This window comes from Protomyctophum parallelum (assembly GCF_964188405.1).
Source record: "Protomyctophum parallelum genome assembly, chromosome: 5".
NCBI lineage: Eukaryota > Metazoa > Chordata > Actinopteri > Myctophiformes > Myctophidae > Protomyctophum > Protomyctophum parallelum.
In genome coordinates, this window is record NC_139702.1 from 12,333,686 (window position 1) to 12,351,865 (window position 18,180).

An 18,180-nucleotide genomic window follows, 5' to 3' on the forward strand; every position below is an offset into this window, starting at 1 on the left:
GTGGTGGAACGTAGCTACAGTAAGTACATTTACTCAAGTACTGTACTTAAGTACTGTACAATTTTGAGGCATTTGTACTTTACTTGAGTACTTCCAATTTCCAGTACTTTTACTTCTATACTCCACTACATCTCAGAGGCAAATATTGCACTTTTACTCACTACATTTATTTGAAAACGTTAGTTATACTAATTACTTTGTAGATTCAGATTATTACCACAAAACATACAGTAACCACTTCAGTCCTATTTACATTTGAAAATAGCCGATCTACAAGCTCACAATGCGTCGCATCGCGACGCATTGTGAGCTTGCAGATCGGCTATTTTCAAAATATGTTTGAAAAGCGTGAAACTGGACATTCTGCATAGTGAGTACTTTCTACTTTCGGCACTTTAAGTAAATTTTTATGCCAATAATTGTGTACTTTTACTCAAGCACATTTTTTCCACCAGACCAGACAGACGTGTTTTGGCGCAGGCCTCTGGTTTGACTGCTGCTGCGGAACGTCAACACATTATCAAACAAGAACTCCTACTATTACTGAGAGTGTGGATGTTATTCTCCTTCTATACGTATTCCCTGAATCTGCACACAGCACACGCCTGCAGTTCCTGAACCCTCTCAGACTGTCTGCCCTGAGTCTTTCCCCTGGAGTGAGTCGGGCCGTGAATGACAGGCTTTAGTTCTGACGTACTAACTAGTCCGACAGTCATGAGACTGACAACCTGCACCCCTATAAGGCCTCGTACACACAAATCGGACGGACATTCTCGTTCCTTCTGTGTTTCATGGCCGACTCAATCAATGCTTTTCCAATGGAAGTCACGTGGTTTGACCAAACACTTGTGTTTGATGGGATGGGGGGAGGGGGGCAATCAAACACAAGAGTGTTCGTCCGATATGTGTGTACGAGGCCTCACCTATAACTCTAACCGCAAGAACGCATGTCACGGTCACGGGCGACGGGTGTCGCATGTCGGATCTTTGGTGTGTCGGATAAGCACGCCGCGCACGCCAGGCATGCAGGCAATGTTGCGACGGTGAAAGAAGGCAAATATCATAACCATTTTGGGAGATATTTGGGTTAGATTCTCAGGTGTTACATATTCATATGCCTCAATTAAAGGGACCTGGCCCCGACCACGGTCCCCCACGTCGGAACCCCCAAGTATAGTAGTACACCCGGTGTACTATACTATAGTACAGTATATATACAGTATAGTACACCCGGTATAGTATAGTACTATACACCGGGCGGCGGTGGCTCAGGGGTTAGAGTGGCTGGATGGTAACCGCAAGGTTGCCAGTTCGAACCCTGTGGGCTCCCCCAGAGTTAGTGTTGAAGTGTCCTTGAGCAAGACACTGAACCCCTAATTGCTCCTGATGTGCTGGTTGGTGCCTTGCATGGTTTCCTCCCGCCACCATCAGTGTGTGAATGTGTGTGTGTGTGTGTGTGTGTGTGTGTGTGTGTGTGTGTGTGTGTGTGTGTGTGTGTGTGTGTGTGTGTGTGTGTGTGTGTGAAACTGTGAATGGGTGAATTGATGCACAATCTATATGTAAAGTGCCTAGGATAAAGGCACTATATACTGTATAAATGCACCATTTACCATTTACCTTACAGAAATATAGAACTGTGCATGTAGGGAGTATGCATGTACAGTAGGATAGGCACTTACTGTATAAGCTTTCAGCTTCTGCCTTTTCCTTTTGATCACCTCAAATGATGTAACAGTTTCTTTTATGTATTTGTGTTGGTGCTGATGTTGTGATGATCAAATGAACTATGAAGCTATACAAATCGACACGTATAAACCCAGTCTTGCGTGGCAGAAATAATGCAGCTGTTTTTATTCTGTGTATGAGAGTCAAAGTCATTCAGATGAGGCTGTCCTCGTTTTTTTATGAATCACTGCAAGATGATATGAATTATGCTATGACATTTTCTAATGATGTCGGCACTATTGAAATACAATGTTTACTACCATGCTTACATCATGCACACCCACACATCGCTGCACAATTTTGAGTCAAGAGGCAACACCATTCATATCCAAACATTGGAAATAACATTGCATTGTGTAAAGGGATTTATTTATGAATTTCGTATTTTGTCTGGCATCAACAGAATATAAATCATCAGTGATTGTCTAATTGATTCCATTATATCTATCTCAGCCTGCTGCTTAGTCACTCAAAAAAATATATATTTTTATTGCTATAGATCAGTGGTTCCCAAAGTGGGAACCACCCAGGGGTCCTTGAGGGAGTTTGAGGGGGTCCCCAGCGAAATGATAGTTTGGAACCAAATGTACCCTTATGGGTCTGTAACTCTGAAGGTTCCATTTGTACACTCTCAGAGTTAAATTAACAGTGATTTTACAATATAAATTGGGGTTCCAGAGAGAGAAATGCCATTAAATGGGGGGTCCATAGACTAATGCATGTCAAACTGCGGGGGTCCTTGAAATTAAACGGGTTGAGAATCACTGCTAGAGCCGTAAAAACCTTCTCTCATGAGGGTCCTTGCATGGCATATGTTTTCAAATGGGGGTCCGCGGGCATGAATTTGGGGGTCAATTTGGGGGTCCTTTACATGAAAAAAGTTTTTCTTCTTATTTAGGGAGATATAATGAATGATATCCCTTTGTTTTATAGGGGAAAGAATATCGGTTTAAAGTTATGCTTGAAGGTAATTTAAGTGCAGCTCACTGCCACTGGTTGTGAGGGAACAAGTCGACAAACTCTTAATTGGGAAATAAGTCATTGGTGTTACCGTAGCAACTCATTTAAAAGTGGTAATGGCAAAGTGAGAACATGTCTCTCGACAACAGACAGGAGGTTTGTGTGTGTGCGTGTGCGTGTGTGTGTGTGTGTGTGTGTGCATGCGCGCGTGCGTGTGTGTGTGTATACTGTACAGTTCACATAATAAACCCATTAGCACAGAGCCCTGTTAGAGCAGCAGCTGCTGGGAACACTGCGTGCCTTTTCATTCTTTGAGGCTTGTTTTGTCCACATTGCTCTGTCGGGGGCTGAGCTTTATAGGCATTTCAAATGTCAATGTTTTTTTTTTTTATATATTTTTTATCCCACGATTTTGTAACCCATTTTTCACCCCGGTGTCAATCATCTAATGTGATCCTGGGCTCTACACACCCTCCGCCAACCTGGGGAGAGCAACGGACTTAACTCATGCTTCCTTTGCTTGATTGTCCAAGTTGCTCCTTTACACCTGACAGGGGGGAGTTTCCCTGGTTGGACGTAGCGCGTGGAAGGAACACGTTATTCCAACCAGTTCCTTTCCCCTCCATCAGGCACCCCGGCTGGCCAGGGGGAGGCAGTTTAGAGACCAGGATTACTGCATGTTTTTGTGAGGGTATCTACCCTAGGGGACACGGGGAGAACATGCAAACTCCACACAGAAAGGCCCTTTCGCAAACCCCACCTTCGGGTATGGGCACTGATGACGCGGAGGAGGAAACACGCCGCCAGCACCCACAGCGCCCCGAGCGGGAATCGAACCCAGGACCTTCTAGCTGTGAGGCGACAGCACTACCAACTGTGCCACCGTGCCCCTCTCAAATGTCAATGTTAAAAGCACACAGATAACGATACCATCCGTTCATTCGCCCATTCCCTTTAAAGGGATTGTGACATACAAAAAAAGTTTTTGTATATATATTTTTTTTACTGAGCTCAATTTCACCCAAAAAAAACTGAACTTTTAACATTCAGTGGATTTTCTGTGGTCTGGGGGTTTTCTGGCTCAAACACGTGTATAACACAATAAAATAAAAATAAACGTAATTAACATTCAGTTTCTGTTGTGCGACGGGCAGAGCAGCCACCCCACCTACCCGGAAATGTAGTCTCTGGGTTGTGTGACGCTTATTTTGTTACTCTTTGAGTATATTTGTATACATTTCCACCTTCAGTCGATGCTTCATATCCATATGAGTGAAAAGGCCGGGGTGATCGGTTTATTTTTCAAACGCAGTTCTTATATGGTGATTATAATGCAAATAAAAAATACATGAACCTGGGGACTGACGCCCTCTACCGACAGTGACGTCAGGACTTCGGTGCTCTATGGGTTTGCGAGGAGATGTCACTGTTTTCACAGTTTTGCCTTTTTTATCATTGCAGCTCAAAAGGTGTCCAAAACCCTAGCCTAGTATACATTATTTCTAATTCGACCGATTTGATTGATTGATTGAATAGTTTATAGAACATAGTCTGTCAAACAGAACAAAATATGTTCAGATGGCAGGTCCGCGACAAAATACAGATAATTCTAGGGGTCCTTGACGTGAAAATGGTCGAGCACCACTGACATAATAAACATAGCTCATCCAGAAATCTGTCAGGATTTAGAAGCCGTTTTAAATGGGTTAAGAAATGTTTTGATCTAGACTTGCATCGCATCACATACTGTATTCATGCATCATCGTGCCTCATTGGGGAAAGAAGACTTGAATGTAGTACAGTATGTACTGTATATAAAGTCTTGTAAATGTACAAGAGGCAAACCACACTTGCATTCGCTAATTGCATCATTGTCGTTATTACTTGCATCGATCAATTCCCTCTTTCTCCATTTCTAAATAATCACTCTAGCCATTGATTTTAATCCATTTTGGGTGGGAACCCCTTTTGGTGTTAGCATTATGCTATGCTTTAACTATTGAAAAATAGCAGATCTACAAGCTCATAGCGCGCCACCGAGTGGCGCGCTACGAGCTTGTAGGTCTGCTATTTTTGAAAAATCGAAGAACGACTGACATAGACACATAGCTTTTTCAGAAAACTGTCAGGATTTAGAGGACAATTTTAGAATCTGATCTCAGGTCAAAATTGGTTAATTTCCACTCATTCGCTCTCCCCTGTATTCTCTCCCTGTTTCTTATCCTCTATGCTATGGCACCATTGCCCCGTAGTCGTATATCCACTCTCTTCCTCTTCTCTCCTCGCCTCTCTCTCCCTCCTCCTCTCCCGCCTTCAGTTTATGCGATGGATAGGAGGCAGAAAGGTCATTAGAGCAGATGAATGGATAGACCGGCCTAACCCAATATGGCGCACTTCAGCAGACAAGTCAATATGGACTCACCCACAGTGCCCACCGCGCTCACCCAGGCAGGGAGCGCCACTAAATCTCACTTTGACTGCATCATGCGGGCCATGATGGATACAGATTTGACAGGTCAAATTTGTTTTCTCTCTGTGTGTGTGTGTGTGTGTGTGTGTGTGTGTGTGTGTGTGTGTGTGCGTGTGCGTGTGGGTGTGTGTGTGCGTGTGTGTGTGTGTGTGTGTGCGTGTGTGTGTGTGTGTGCGTGTGTGTGTGTGTGTGTGTGTGTGTGTGTGTGTGTGTGCGTGTGCGTGTGCGTGTGGGTGTGTCTGTGCGATTGCATGCTCGCATATGTTTATCTAGGCATGATGGATATGACAGGAAAGCAGCAAGCGAGTGAGCTGTGAAAGGCAGAGGAGTCAATTAGAGAATTTATCTGGGTTAGTTGTCATGGCTGTCTATGCTGCATTGTGGACAGATATGAGGGTGAAAGGCCTTTAAGCACATTCCATCAATTCAACACCTGCACCTCACTTTTCAAAAGGCTTCAAAGGAAGACATATTCTGAATACTACAGACAATGGGGGCGGCAGAGGCACATGCAGGGTTTCGTCAAGGTCATGCAGTCGATACAGTGTGTGGTATATACTATATTGGTACAGTAGGCTACTGTACTGCCTGTACGCATGCCCTGGGCTGGCCTATAGTGCATTTTCATTTTCAGGATGATTTAATTTCCGCCTGAATATAATTATGCATGCAGGACTGTCTAATCATTTGCGGCGAGATCAATATATTTATATGAGCACAACATGGGTATCGATGTACAAATGTAAATATTGTTGTAAGCATGCGTGCGTGCGGGCGTATGGAGGCGGTGTGTGTGTGTGTGTGTGTGTGTGTGTGTGTGTGTGTGTGTGTGTGTGTGTGTGTGTGTGTGTGTGTGCGTGCGTATGGAGACCATTCAGCAGGGTATATAGTAGGCAGAGTGACAGGGCAGTGAGTGACATTTGTATAGGTGAAGTGAGAGGAGGTGACACTCCGCAATGATAGAGAGTGCATAATATGACTCTTACAGATACATTGAGAGCCCCTCCAGCTTTTACAAACGTTGTCCTAACACAACCATTACATGCCATCGACAATGGATGGACAATTTTGAGTGTTTGTGTAAACACAAACATTGAAGACGAAGGTGAGGACGCAAATTCTGATTGGCCCGGAATGAGATGATAACGATGATAAGAGCGCCCCTCACTTCACACGGCCTCCTTGTGATCCCCAAGAAGATCAGGCTCAAAACCTGGGGCGACAGGGCCTTCTCTGTGGCCCCCCTACCCTCTGTGGGGCGACAGGGCCTTCTCTGTGGCCACCCCTACCCACCTGGAATGCTCTCCCGGTCTCCCCAAACACATCCGAGATGCCCCCTCACTCCCCACCTTCAAAACCGCACCGAAAACCCACCTCAGAATTGCATTTCCTAGCTGTATGTATATGGACTCCCAGGAAAGGGCTTTCCAGAGACTGTGACGAACTGGCAAGAGTCGCGGCGGCCATGTTTCTGTTCAATGAGCCGAGGAGGATTTATGGACACGTATGCAATTCACGAGAGTAGAGTGAGGCATGCCTTGTGTGTATCATCCATATAGAAATAGAAGCTTATGCATTTATAATCTTTACAAACGGGCCGGCTTTACCTCTCTGTCTGTCTATACAACTCTACAGGGTAACAGGTATACCGTTGCCCATAATCGTCTTTTTCTGTTGCGGAGCGGCGGTTCTTGTATTTTTTATTTTGTTCTACTGAGAATAAGTTTAGAAATAAGTTTAGGGTTAGGCATCGTTTTACTGGGGTTAAATTTAGGAATACGGTTAGGTTTTGGCACCGTTTTACTGAGGTTAAGATATAGGAATAACTAAGGTTGCTTGTTTATGGCCCGACAAAACTGTCTATTATCTCTGAATCTATGTCCCTCTCCATGGTTTTGATTAGAACGCCGATGTTCTGTCCTAATTTCTGACTTAATCAAGCATCTTGTTTGTATTAGTAACGCTTCTAAAGAGAGATGAGACGAGGTAGTAATGGAACATCATACCTCCCAGTTTTTGGGGGAAATGGAAGGCGGGGGCTTTTCAGAGTAAAATCTGCCTCATCTGCTTGGCATTCCTGCACCTTTATTATGAAAAGAACTCTGCCAGCATCATGAGTGTTAAATAGGGCCCTTAAACTATAGGAAGCCAACCATAGCCAACTGGATATGGGAAGGTGCTTCATGTGAAAATGTCGATTGTATGACGTATGGTTCAATAGTTGAATCAGCCTATTATAGCACCCTACTGGGAGGTTTGCCCGTTTTTCTTCACAGATGTTTCCCCAGTGAGGGATGGGAGGGGCTGGGGGGGGGGGGGGGGGGGGAAGGCCAGAGACATGTGTCAGATCGCGTCAGATAATCCCCATTCCCCACATTTTCGTAAATTATATTTGTATAGGCTGTTGTGAAAGTTTATAGTTACAGAAATTCTAAGTTTCAACAAAAAAGTAATAGTAGTAGTTGGACTAGACATTGAATGTCTCCTTTTTCCTCGTGTTGCGCTTCTGTTTTCACCAAAGTTTTTAGTTTTGTTGTTTCTCATAATAAGCGCACGTCCGTTGACATGTTGACATGTGCTTCAACTACACACAGCCATCTGCCTTGACTTCTGTGTGCGCTGGGGAAAATCCCGGAAGGGAAAAACGGGTAAGCGACTGCATGGTAAATGTCACACACCCAAATCCGTACAGCAGTATGATTAGCTGCTCACAGACAGACAGACCATGGACAGGAGAACTCACAGGGGGGGAAACATAATCCCTGCCCTTCAGTCATGTCGGCTGGGCGGAGATATAAATATACATTTTAATGGATACAATCTAACTATTTGGCTGACAAACTACTTATATACTACGTTATAAATTGTGCAAATTATTGACATCTAGTCAGATTTACCCGTTGATAAAATGCCTGTTTGATATCAACTGATCAGCCGAGCGTGAAACACTGTCTGGTTTAGGCCATGAATAAAGAGTTACTACTACATAACATATTAGTCAAGGTGAGAGACAGATCAATAGTCTAGAACGCAGTAGTAAACAATCACACCGCACAGCCATCTGCATTGACTCCCATTAGTTTCACCGTTATCATTAAGCCATTTAGACCTACGTTCGATTCTACAAATGTCTTCTAAATCACTGTTTTCAGTCGTGGTCAAACTATTTCATGTCAAGGACCCCTAGAATTATATGTATCCGCCGACACCCATCTGGAAATATGTTGTTCCAAGGACCTCCTAGAAGCAAATATTTGAGTTAAAAACGTTCACTGTGAAATAATATAATATTGAAAGATTTGCGACACATTTTCAAGATCTTTCAAAAATAGCCGCTGCTATGTCAATGGTGTTCAACGTTTTTCATGTCAAGGACCCCCAGAATTATCTGTATTTGGCCGCCGACCCCCACAGAAGCAAAGATTTGAGTTAAAAACGTTCTCTCTGAAGAAATACATATTCAAAGATTTGCGCCACATTTTTACGATTTTTTCAAAAATAGCAGATCGACAAGCTCGTAGCGCGGCACTCGGTGCCGCGCTATGAGCTTGTAGATCTGCTATTTTTCAATAGCTAAAGTATAACATAATCGTTCAAACACCAAAAGGGGTTCCCGCCCTGAATGGATTAAGCCTGCATCAATCAATGACTCCTTTGCCAGGCTTCTTAATTGCTCAATTAGATTCGAATTCCATTCCACTCAATTTTAAGATTCAAAGTAAGTAGAAGTTAGTTTAATGCCCCCAAACAGCCCAATTATCTAGTATCTGTGAACATGACCATCTCACTTCCAATTCCAAAGCCATGTCTTTCTAAACGTTGATGAGTTGTGGTGTTAAAAATCCAACAAAAAAACAATTAGTAAGCCTTAAGCCATAAAAGTAATACAGCAATAAAGTAAAAACAGCTATATATATATGCAATGCCTTTTTCAAATTTGTAGCGAAATACTACTTGATGCTCAACACAATGACAACTACAATGACTGCATTAGGTATAAATGTAATGTTTGTGATGTCATACTCTTCCAAATTAAAAATTATAATTAGGTCGGAGACTGGAGAATAGATGACGCAATTGTTTTGTTACCCCCACAAATCTGGGTCCAGATTTCGGACCAGGGTCCAGACTCCACACAAATGAGTGGAAATGTGATTTGAAGGTATATAGCGCCTTTATCCAAGGCGCTTTACATAGATTGTGCATCAATTCACCCATTCACACACACATTCACACACACATTCATACACCAATGGCGGCGGAAACCATGCAAGGCACCAAGCATGGTGTCTTGCTCAATGACACTTCGACACTAACTCTGGGGTTCGAACTAGCAACCTTGTGGTTACCATCCAGCCACTCTACCCCTGAGCCACCACCGCCCCGAAAGGGGAGTGGTTAACCAGCCGATGAAATATTCCTGGACGTCGCTTTCTTAACGTTGTCAATGTTATCTATCTACAGCTTCAAACAAGAGAATGTCTCGATCAAATCCTCAGTGTTTTCCACGGCATTCTGAATGGTGTTGTCATGGGGACCGGGAAACCCGTTCACTCTATTGTCTATCTCTATGCAAAAAGTAATTTCGTCATTTCACAGAACAATTTGTTTTGATGACAAATTCTGATGCAGGTGAGCGACACATTGGAATTAAACAGTCACTCCAGTGATGATGTGCTTTGTGCTTCCATTTGTTTCAATTTGGATGTTCTCCACCTCAATTCTCCTAGGTGTAAATTATTCACCAGAAGCCGGGTAGAGGGGAAATGGGGAAATAATTAAAATGAAAGGATTTCATTCCCAACAAAAAAAAGCTTTGGTTTCTACCCCAGTGATTGAAGTTATTCCCTCGGGTGTTCGCTCACTTCCACAGACCCAGGCTATTAGAGTGAAGTGATGGTGCATCTGTCTCTGTCTGTCACTCACAAAACAAACTCCGCTCCTAAATCCTTTGCTACCCTTTTCTATCTTTTGGGTGACTTTTCCCGATACATTTAAGGGATCCCTTAACGTTTAAATGTTTAACTTCAAATACACATGTTCTCTCTGAATGACGCTATATACCTTCATACAGTGTAACTGACTAACTGTAAGTTATTTTTTTATATACTTTTCACAGGTATATTTTTCACAATAATGTCTCTGCAAATGGATGTGCACTGGAATAAATACAGTTTCTGATGATGATGCTTTAGAAATATCCTCTATCCGCATTTAAGGAAAAAATGGCAATAGCCTACCAAAAAACATATCACACTGTCATACAAGAGGATACATTTCACAGAAAGTGGGAACAGTGGGATCTCTTCCTCCAGTCCATATGGTCAATGTATGAGGAATTAACATATTTGATATAAGACATCCTATAGGTTTGTCATCCTGTATATCAGAATCTACTTTGCCTATTTAAGTATACAAACAATAATGGATTAGAGGAGAACCAATATCAAACTATCATACCTGAATGGAAACAAGAGTAAAGACTGCAATGACTTTTTCCGGTGATATCCTTTTGGACCAAGTGTTTGACTGTACTCTGTACTGTTTACATTTCAGCCATTAAAGTATTCAATCAATCAATCACCCAAACTATATACCTCGCCTACCACAACATGACTTCCAAATGGTTGTGAATTTATCAGGCAGACAAATTATTAGCCTATGCAAGGGTTTGAACTTTTCACCACTAATAATAATAATACAACATCCCCATTATAAGACTACTCTATATGCAAGCGCTTGAACTTTGTCAGAACCACTAAGTTGACCCTTTAGACATCGATTGATCTTGAGACGTTGTCTCAATGCAACAGAGTTCAAAACAAAATAAATTATTGTAGCATGAAAACAGATTATACTATTAGAAGAGAGTCAACCAGCTCTATGTGTCCTGAAGTTTACCACACCACTATAAAAAAAAATCTAAAAGGAATGGCAGGATTTGGCAGGACCAAAAACACAGCTTAAAACCTCTGTGATGAAAGTGGTGCAATTGCTCACATTACATCAAAGAAGTTTGAACAACACTTGTCAGATTGCATTTACGATCGAAAGACTAACAAAAGAATCCAACTTTCAATTGCAGAGAAAGAAAATGATGAGAACCGTTGGGTGTTTCAGGAAGCAGGAGAAAAAGAGATTGAATTCATGATTGGGCCTATCAGCTTTTATACTCCAAGAATTCTTGAAAATCCACCTAGTTTCTGCCATTGAGTGAATTCTAGTCTTGTAGAACTTTCCACTACCTCCATATTATAATATGTGTGGAGGTTCAAACTAAAGCACATGATTATCATGTCAAAGACAATGGATGATCTGCAGGCAGTGATACCATCTTAGTCACAATGGACATACAGACTTTAATTACAACTGAATTGCATTTTTATAGCGCTTTTCCAAGTGCTCAAAGCGCTTTACAATGGTTCATTCATTCACACATTGGGAGGTGATGCGGCGAACAGTCGACGCCAGCGTCCTCACTTCCCACATTCACACACCAATGGTGGCGAGCTCACACCGACCGACTCATTGGAGGCCATGTAGGGTTCAGTGTCTTGCCCAAGGACACTTCGACAGGACATGTGGACAGGAGGAGGAGCCGGGATTCGAACCGCCGACCCAGGGATCATTGGACTACCTGCTCTACCTCCTGAGCCACAGCCGCCCCAATACCATCACTATACTATACTATACTATACTATACTATACTATACTATACTATACTATACTATACTATACTATACTATATATTGGACGACCTGCTCTACCTCCTGAGCCACAGCCGCCCAATAACTAATGTCCACTCCACTGCCACGGACCTCTCCTGGTACAATACTAAGTGTTCACTGTCTACTCACTGCTGAAATACTAAGGGAACTGGTGGAGATTGTTCATTCTAAAAATGTCCCCTAGAAAAACACATGGTGTTCTATACTTTTGGGAGTTATGTACAAATACTGTAGGCTATATGCTCATGTATTAGGAGGCATTTTCGTCAATAAAAAAATAATCTCAATCAGTCAACACAATATACTTGGTCTCCTGATTCTTTTCCCTCCTCACATTATGATCTTGTAGATCTGTTATTTTCGCAGAATGTTTGACCTCAGAATAGGAACACTATAGGGTTCATGTGGTCAAAACACGACTTTCCCTCATGATCCTCCACCAGGGAGCCATAGCTATCAGCCTATCTGTGTGGTTCATGCACTCAGTGTAATTTTACATACAGTATAAGTGTACCACATACTGTACGCCCACCCGATAACAGGAAAAGCAATGAAAGTAAAGGGGCACAATATCTCGCTCTGCAAGAAATGTAATCTAGCATATCAAATAATGCCCCTGTGGTTTAGCAAGGGAAAACAAACACAAAGAGCACTAAAAAAAACAAAACCCAGGATAGCAGAGCAGTGAGAACACGCAGTCAACATTACCCGAGCAGCACATAACATAAATCAGAGAAGTGGAGGTAATTTGAATCTTAATCTAAAGATGAAGATATTATTTTCACACTTCTGCTCCTGGAGGTTTATACATGTAACTGTGCGGGATATCAATGGATGACTCTAAACTATAAACTCCTAGGATGTATCATCAGGTGATTCAGCGCTGCATGATGCTGCTCTGTATGTGAAAATCACAGATGTGGTGAACGAACAGGGAGTGCAAATAAGAGAGCTCATTACATTCCTGCAATGCAGTGAAAGAGAACGTCAAGCTGACCAGGTCAGGCAGCCAAAATTTGACAATCTGTCAAAGTAACAGACCATTCCCAAAAACCAACACACACACACACACACACACACACACACACACACACACACACACACACACACACACACACACACACACACACACACACACACACACACACACACACACACACACACACACACACAATAATGCTCCACATAAGTGCATTGTGACAGTCCTAATCAAAGCCCAATGTATTTACTGCTTGCAAAGAGAAAGCCTAATAACCTCAGGCTTCTATGTCAAGACTATAATATTAGTCATCTCCACATTTGGGCATTATATTGGGCAAGGTTTCAGGTGACTTTCCAGCATGAAATTAAAGTTCACATGCACTCTAGCGTTCCCTATTCTGGACATGTAATAATAGGAACACATTTGGTGGAGAGTGAAAAAGGAGGGGCAACAATAGACAGACTCTTTAACCCATTCTGACCTGAGATCAGATTCTAAAAATGTCTTCTACATCCTGACAGTTTTCTGAAAAAGCTATGTTTCTATGTCAGTCGTTCTTCGACAAAAATTTGCCTCTGGTCTAAATGGGTAAAAAAGTTGTCCATATGAATGAGCAGACTATATCAAGTAGTGTGCCTGGCAAAATTGAGAACACTAGTAATCTTGGAAAGCACCTTTGAATGGTCTGTGCTGTGGTGCCGTTGTCTAGTATGACAGACACAACCTGCATGGACATCAGTCTAGGTCAGGACATTCAGGTCTCAAACCGTTTTAGCTTTCTATTCTTTCTGGGCAAAAAATGATCACTGGGCATTGTCAATAGCCTGGACAACTAGTGCAGAGCAAACACAGCCTCTTCAGAGAACAGAACACGCTGTAAAACTTCAAAGATGCAACACTACTAAGTTGAGCTATGACGGTATGCCAGATCCGGACAGCTTCAGAGTCACCATGAAGAAAGGACGTCTTTATTCAAGAGCCTAAACACGACTATACGGTAATAATTTACACGGTATGCAAAGCTAAATACAGATGACCTTTGTGAGAATTTGTGCACGCGGATCTCCCAGTGAATGATTTGGCAGCAGCAGCAAAGCAGATATACTGTGAAGTATTTCCTATACCTCTGGTGCTGTGCTCTGAGAGGAGAACGTATTAACACACCACCCTGAGAGATGTGTTTGATGCATCATTTACCAGATCCTCCGTGACAGTTTGCTGACAGGACTGAACCCCAATCATGATGTTAGATACGTGCTAATCATTCTGACTGCACAATGGTTTATAATTTTACATACAGTATAAGTGTACCACATACTGTACGCCCACCCGATAACAGGAAAAGCAATGAAAGTAAAGGGGCACAATATCTCGCTCTGCAAGAAATGTAATCTAGCATATCAAATAATGCCCTTGTGGTTTAGCAAGGGAAAACAAACACTAAAAAAACAAAACCCAGGATAGCAGAGTAGTGAGAACACGCAGTCAACATTACCCGAGCAGCACATAAAATAAATCAGAGAAGTGGAGGTAATTTGAATCTTAATCCAAAGATAAAGATATTATTTTCACACTTCTCGCTCCTGGAGGGGTTTTTATACATGTAACTGTGCGGGATATCAATGAATGACTCATGTAATAATGATGACTATAAACTCCTAGGATATATCATCAGGTGATTCAGCGCTGCATGATGCTGCTCTGTATGTGAAAATCACGGCTTATACCACCAGTCAGATGTGGTGAACGAACAGGGAGTGCAAATAAGAGAGCTCATTAAATTCCTGCAATGCAGTGAAAGAGAACTTCAAGCTGACCAGGTCAGGCAGCCAAAATTTGACAATCTGTCAAAGTAACAGACCATTCCCAAAACCAACACTATCTGGTGGAATGAAAAAATCAGAAAATGGAGCATGCCTTACATTGCACGCGCACGCACGCACACGCACACACGCACACGCACACACCCACACAGCCATTATAATGCTCCACAGAGTGCATTGTGTGACAGTCCTAATCAAAACCCAGAACATTTTCCAGAAACTGTATTTACTGCTTGCAAAGAGAAAGCCTAATAACCTCAGGCTTCTATGTCAAGACTATAATATTAGTCATCTCCACATTTGGGCATTATATTGGGCAAAGTTTCAGGTGACTTTCCAGCATGAAATTAAAGTTCACATGCACTCTAGCGTTCCCTATTCTGGACATGTAATAATAGGAACACATTTGGTGGAGAGTGAAAAAGGAGGGGCAACAATAGACAGACTCCTCCAGGCCAATAAAGCAACAGTACTGAGACTTTTTTTTTAACCTATTCTGACCTGAGATCAGATTAAAAAAATGTCTTCTACATCCTGACAGTTTTCTGAAAAAGCTATGTTTCTGTGTCAGTCGTTCTTCGACTTTTCAAAAATAGCGGACCTACAAGCTCGTAGAGCGCCACTCGGTGGCGCGCTATGAGCTTGTAGATCTGCTATTTTTCAATAGCTAAAGCATAACATAATGCTATAACACCAAAAGGGGTTACCGCCTTAAAGCCAGTAAAGCCCGCTGCGACGCGTTGTGGGCTTGTAGATCATCTATTTTCAGCAAGTGAAAAAAATCATTTTGACGGCATCGAGGCCCGCCAAAATACATTTAGTTTGACTAAATCAACTGTAGATTTAGTCGACTAAAATCTTATGATATTTAGTCGACTAAAACTAGACTAACACTAAAACAGTCCAGGTGACTAAAATGTGAAATTTGCCTCTGGTCTAAATGGGTAAAAAAAAAAGAAAGAAAAAAACATCCAGTATGTCCATTATGAATGAGCAGACTATATCAAGTAGTGTGCCTGGCAAAATGGAGAACACTAGTAATCTTGGAAAGCACATTTGAATGGGCTGTGCTGTGGTGGTGCCGTTGTCTAGTATATGACAGACACAACCTGCATGGACATCAGTCTAGGTCAGGACATTCAGGTAAAAAAAAGATCACTGGTTAACTAGTTGTTACGGACCGCTGTCCTTATGATTAGTATTGTTATTATTGTGTTTAGTTAATTTGGGAATAATTGTGATGAGTTGGAAATGTTGGTGGCCTGTGTTACTGTATATTGTTTCCCTTTTGTGTTCTCTAAGGTCATGAATGGAGGTGAATGGAGAATGGAGGTGAATGGGTGTGGTGCTGATGACTTGACTGGTCAATTGAAAGCAGGTGGCTGCAATCATGACAGGTCCTACCTGGACCTGCCCCTTATTCCTCATTGGTTCCCAGCAGCTGGGTAATGGCCCTGCTGTCTATAAATGTGCTCAGTCTGTCCTGACTGTTGTGAGGACGACAGCTAATTCTGTATGTTGCCTTTTTCTTTTCTTTTGTTTGCTTTGCTATTCTGTTTCTTAGTTAGTCTGTCTTCAGTTCCTTTGAGTAAGTTCTATTTTGTTATCCCAGTGTCATGTCAGTTATGAGTTCTTAAGTAACCTTTAGTATTTGCTCTTATTTTTTATCGTCAGTTATTTATTGTACTTTTGTATTTCCCGTGTTTGATAGTTTTGTTTGAATCCCATTTACTGTATTTTGTTAGTTAGTGTAGTGAGGTTAGTAACTGTATTTTGTTAGTTAGTGTAGTGAGGTTAGTAACTGTATTGTGTTAGTGTAGTGAGGTTAGTAACTGTATTTTGTTAGTTAGTGTAGTGAGGTTAGTAACTGTATTTTTGTTTGTTAGGGACTTTAGTTAGGGGTAATTTTCTTTTCTTAGATAGTTTTTATTCAATGTAACACCCTGAAGCCATTATTTCTTTGAACAAACAAAGAATTGACAAGTTTTTGTCTCTGTCAAAAGAGAAAAAAGGAGAGTAATAAACAAATCTTCTTTTGTGAAAGCTGTCTCCTCATTATTATGTCACCTCCCCTTACCCTAGACAGGGGGTCGTAACACTAGTGCAGAGCAAACGGAGCCTCTTCAGAGAGCAGAACACGCTGTAAAACTTCAAAGATCAACACTACTAAATTGAGCTATGACGGTATGCCAGATCCGGACAGCTTCAGAGTCACCATGAAGAAAGGACGTCTTTATTCAAGAGCCTAAACACGACTATACGGTAATAATTTACACGGTATGCAAAGCTAAATACAGATGACCTTTGTGAGAACTTGTGCACGCGGATCTCCCAGTGAATGATTTGGCAGCAGAGCAAAGCAGATATACTGTGAAGTATTTCCTATACCTCTGGTGCTGTGCTCTGAGAGGAGAACGTATTAACACACCACCCTGAGAGATGTGTTTGATGCATCATTTACCAGATCCTCCGTGACAGGACTGAACCCCAATCATGATCTGTTAGATGTGCTAATCATTCTGACTGCACAAGATAGTTTTCACTGCAGACATTATTACCAAGGTCTTCTTGCACAATATAGGCCTATAGTTCAGATAGGATAAGGAATATTCCGTTTGGTTCCTTTGGATACATTCGCTTGCTCGTATCATAATTTGCTCATGCTCTTTTCTGCTACCCACTCCAGTCATAGCCTTACATTACAGTGTCATATCATTTTTATTCTTTGACTTGATACGAGTTGAATTAATTAAGAAAGGAGCCAGTACCCCAGTCCTGAAAACAGTAAAGTCAGACTGGTTGCAGTCAGCCCCAGGAAGGCTTAATGCACAAACAATAGTCATCAAGAATCATATGATACGTATACTAAGCACCTAACAGTGGAATATCTATTATGAAACTATGTGTAAACACTATGCTATATGCCTACATAAAATGCTAGTTACATAAGTTGAGCCTTTGCATATACGCCTGTAAGGTCGTTGAGGCTATACGGCAAGTCCTACAGGCTAAGATGGAGTGGGTTTTCACTTCAGACTACGGCAGAAGATTGGGAGTGCAGTCAGCTTTGATTGTATTGGGAAGTGCATTCCATAGTTTTGGAGCCAGAAGGGTGATGTGTGGAGCGTTGACCCGGCGTTTTTTTTTTAGTGAATGTATTTCACACAATGCAGGCACAATGCAAAATAGCAGGATCTGGTGCAGCAGTGCATGCAGACAAAGGCCGCCTAGCAGGCTATAGGCTGTTCCCAGTGGAGGTGGGATGTTTGTACGGTATTGTCGACCGTAGAGGATTCCACTCAATGCATTTGGAGGCTGCTGCCAATCGCAATACAAAGGGAACGAGAGGAGATCTGCAGCTGTGGTGGATTGGGGAGGAAACAGAAAGAGGTTGAATTGAATCCTAGTACTTTACGTATGGAATCAGGGGGAGGAGGAGAGCTGGAAGCCATGCAGCACCCTGACAGTATGTCCGCTCATAGACTGCATGTG